Here is a 4,790-nt window from a genome sequence, read left to right as displayed (position 1 = left end):
CAAATTATAATTGTCTGAAGTCCATATCGGTTATGATTGTTTAAGTCCATTAGCGGGAAAATCGTTTAAAGCATTACAGTATTACTAGTATAGTTAAATTTAGCGCTAATATTTTAATTCTTAACTCCGGTGAGATGATTTTTTTTTTCAACGTTAGTGGTGAGGTGATGTGTACGTAACCCCAACATTATGTTTCCATCTAGACATCTAGATATCCAGACATCTAGACATCCAGACATCCTAACAGAGAGACTTTGAGCTTTATTATTAGTAAAGAAGTTAACAAGTTATTTTTAAGGGTGAGCAGCAACCGTAGATTTTTGGATTTTGGTCTTTTAAAACTTTTCAATTGGAACAACTTTTGAAACTTTTTCACTAGGACACTAGGGAAGGGGTACTCTTTGAAGCGTTTTCTTTTAAATAATTTTATTATACGAATTTTCATCAAGTTCTCTTTTTCTTCGTGTTGGAGTACGATTTTAATATTTTTCTAAATTTAATGAGCTTTTTAAAGAAATATATTTTCTACCGGAAGGGGAGCATGATTTTTGTTTTGTTCTAATCGTAACGTGTTTTTCAATCTGATTCTTCTAAACAGTCGCTTTCAATCTTCGCGAAGCAATTTTCATGGATTGGTGAGCAGCAGCCTTGTTTACTCCCTAGTTTACTTATTATACGACTGAGCACTACAGTAAGTGAGGTACCTACACATATAAAACTATATATGTAAACATCACAAAACGCAGGAATGCAAAAGTCCAATTCTTCTCGGATGTATAATACTCCTCTTACCAGTTGAGTGCTAAAATTTATCTCAGTAGGGTCTGGTGGGGGAAAGTGGTCAATGGGGTTAAGTGGTCATACGTCAAATAAATAGCTATAGCTTGGAAATAAATGTTCGAATGAATGTGAAAATTTTATTTCAGAGTAGGGCAGTTAGAAACTACATTTTGAATACAAAATTTTACAACTGGCAAAATTTTATTTGGTAAAAAAAAAATATTTTGCGTGAATATGAAAACTTTTAAAATCTAAACGTCTATTTTAACTTTCTTGGGAAATTTTGTTTGTTAGAATTAGGAACAGATTGACTGCACAGGAAGCTTCCTACATGTCTCAAGAACTCTTACTCATTAGCATTTAGCTGAATCTATTTTAGATAATTTTTTAGAACAAATTAAGTGAGATGGGGTAAAGTGGTCATAATATTAGGCTTAACGAATATTGTTCTTTTAATGTCACTTAATCTTTAAGTATTAGGCAGATACAAATTAAATATTAGTTTTACTTAATATGCATTGTTTTTACAGTAAACGGGGTTAAATATACCGACTATATGCGTATACATAAGCATAAATACTCGTGTAGGCACGTACATAGGCGTATTCAAATAAATGCGCCAATAAATACGTATATAGGTATCTGCAAGTATCTTTTATCCATACAGCTATATATTCTACTATACATGTATATGCTCGCTTATATTCGTATACACAAGAACACTTATATAATCAGATACAGACGTAATATACGCGTACCTACTCGAGTAGACACTTACACTTACTTACAAGCATAAGAAATACAACTACACAGGGTGAGTTTAAACCCTTGAGCACATTATTGAAAGGTGTTAGAGTGGAGGATAAGAAGTAAGAATCATAAGGAACATATGGTCACAAACACAATGCTGACGCACTACATGCACGCAAAGCCAGAAACTGATGGATGCAAAAAAAGTCACAAATTTATAATACACAAAGGTAATTTTACACAACATTTTAGATCTTAAGAAAGTGTTAAAGCGATTGATGAAATTTGCGGATTGCAGATGTAATAATGCATCGCATTCACAGATCACTCTCTGTTGCAATAACGAGACTTTTGAAAAACTTTCATCAACCGCTGCGCCTTTGTTGCGATGCGTGTATTAGAGCTACTGCAGGCTGTAACTTTAAACAACTGCTCTATATATTTCTTAAAAACTAAAATGTTACGTAAAATCATCTTTGTGCAAAAAATTTGTGCCCTGCTTTGCATCCGTCAGTTTCTGGCTTTGTGTGCATGTAGCGCGTCAGTGACTATAACTTCCTTATGATTATTTGCTTCTTATCCTCCCCTCTTACACTCTTTTGATTTTTGCCCAAAAGCTTAGATTCACTCAGTAGGCCGACATGTATATAAGCGTATATTCTCGTGTATACATACATATACTGGTGTATGCACTTATAAGTACTGGTAAATGTACTTATATACGTTTATACTGGTATATAATCGTGTTTACACGTATACATGCGTATATACTCGTGCTTCCATATTATATGTACGTGAGTAGAAACATACAAAGACGCACTGGCTGTATCCACGAATTAACTCGTTTATACTCTTATATGTATGTATGTACACTTATATATGCATATATACGTCTACTCTACACATATATACTCAAGTATGCACGTATTGTCTCGAGATACAACTGCATACGCGCATATGATGTTCGTTTATACGCGGATACACTGGTATACACGTGACACGCGTATAAACGTGACACGTATATACACGTGTCACGTATGTACTCATGTAGAGATACATACGTGATAGTATACACTCCTGTAGGTAATCACATATATATATATGCTTATATACTCGTATATACACGTATATACTTGAGTGGGCACGTGCATGCATGTATCTGAAGTATACATGTATCTACTCATATAGGATCGTGTTTGCTCGTGCATAACACGATACGAATATATTCGTGTATACACGCATATATTCATAAATGTACTTGTAACTATAAAAACAACCGAAATATCCAAGTTTTAGGGTTATTTATAACGGTTTTGCATCTATTTTTAACCATGACCACTTTACCCCATGCTATGACCACTTTCCCCCACCCCATGGGGTAAAGTGGTCATAAAAACATAGGGAAAAGAAAGTGCTATAAAACTACTAAAAAATGCTCCTTAAATGCAATTTACCGTGTTCTTTAATAATGCAATGTAAAATAACAACAAAAAAAGTTGAAGTGTTTAAAGAATTTGTTGTATTTATTATCCACCTAAGTTGAAAACCTACGATTTTATGACCACTTTACCCCACCAGACCCTATGATATCGGAAAAATTATTTTAGTTTTCTGTTATAATTTGTCAGCCCAAATCTTGCTATGCTGGTAATTGACAATATTTGAGGCGTATTATGTCAGAAAACCATTCGGTATACGACTTTAATTTTGCTTTCTTTTTGAACTGAGCAGTGTTGTCTCACTATTTGCAGATAAAAACAATGTGGTTTGAGCGGTCTTAAAACAAATCGATCTTACATTATTTTTTATTTCTTAATTTCTTATTTAAATTCCTATTAAACTCATTTGGTTTCTCACTTCTATGCCATCTGGCCTGTACAATCAAAAATATGAGTTGATTAGGTAGTTTATCATAATAATGTTCTTCACGCTACCCGTATGATTTTACTTCCTTTTACATAGTGAAGGAAGTATTGTAATCGTGAAAAAAAAATTTTACTCAAATGTTGGACAAAATTTCCATTTTGCCTAACCTCAAATGAATGTTGGATTGTTTTTTCGGCCCGATCGCACGTGCGTATGTACCTAAAAACGTATGGACGTACGAAACATCCAATTTGAAGATCCCCGAGTTAATTACCACGAGTTTTCTCGTGACATCTGTATGTATGTATGAGCGTCTGTATATCGCAGAACTCAAAAACGGTATGCCGTAGAATGTTAAAATTTTGCACATAGGCTCTTAGGGGGGTTTAGTTGCGCACCTCCTCTTTTGGATGCATTTCGATGTTCCAAAATGGATCTTTTACACCTTTTTAGTGGAAAATAAGAGTTAATTTCAATGCAAAATCAAGAAATGATATAATTTGGAAAACACTTGGCGACAGAGCGTCAAGCTTTTTGTCGCCAACTTGGCAATATATCGCCAAGTTGGTCATGCGAGAAAAAAAGTATATTTTAAATCTGGTTTCAATTCGGCGCTATTGGCGAGATTTAGAGTATTATCCAATGAATCACATCTAAATTTCGATATTAGGAAAATAAGTCTCTGTGAAACGCTTTTTTGTATCGACAAACTAGTGAAAATATTTCAAGTGTTTCCTTGTTTACTCCGAGGCACTATTATCATTATATTGGTATAAAAGGAAGCCATGTGACAGTGCTCGTTTACAATGGCGATAAGACAAAAGCAAGGATTCAGCTGATTTTTAAGTACAACGGGGTTTTAGCAACGGTTTTCGAACTGATTGTGAAAGATTGAGTCCAACCGCTTTGTGGCGTAATAGTATAGACAAAAAAAATACCACATCATGATTTTTTTTTTTTTTTGAAGTTTCATAAATAGAGCTGGTTTAGAAGCTAAGTGACTCATTTCTTTCATTGTTTTCTGTACACTAGGGGAAAAAAGCGATCAAAACCTTAAACTTAAATGTTATTAATATTATTTAATTTTGTAAAGCCCAATTTGTATAATTTTTATTTGTTTATTGAACATTGTTTATTGAACACTTTTCATTACGAAAAAGCAATCCAGTTAAATTCAGTTTCAAGTCGCTGAACTTACTTTCAAGTTGTTGACTTTAGTTTTTAGTTGTTTAACTCAAATCGTTAAAATGCTTTCTAAGAAGCTTTTGATGAGCATGAAGCAAAAATAGGAAGATGAGTTAAAACCAGAAATTTCAAAGAAGAACAAAAAGAAGAAAAAAAATTATATAATTTATTTTCATTTTTACAAGAACGTTGTACATGTAGTATTTCAT

The sequence above is a fragment of the Uloborus diversus genome, chromosome 5 (genome assembly GCF_026930045.1).
Source record: "Uloborus diversus isolate 005 chromosome 5, Udiv.v.3.1, whole genome shotgun sequence".
In the NCBI taxonomy this organism is placed as follows: domain Eukaryota; kingdom Metazoa; phylum Arthropoda; class Arachnida; order Araneae; family Uloboridae; genus Uloborus; species Uloborus diversus.
Note: the sequence above shows the minus strand (reverse complement) of the source record.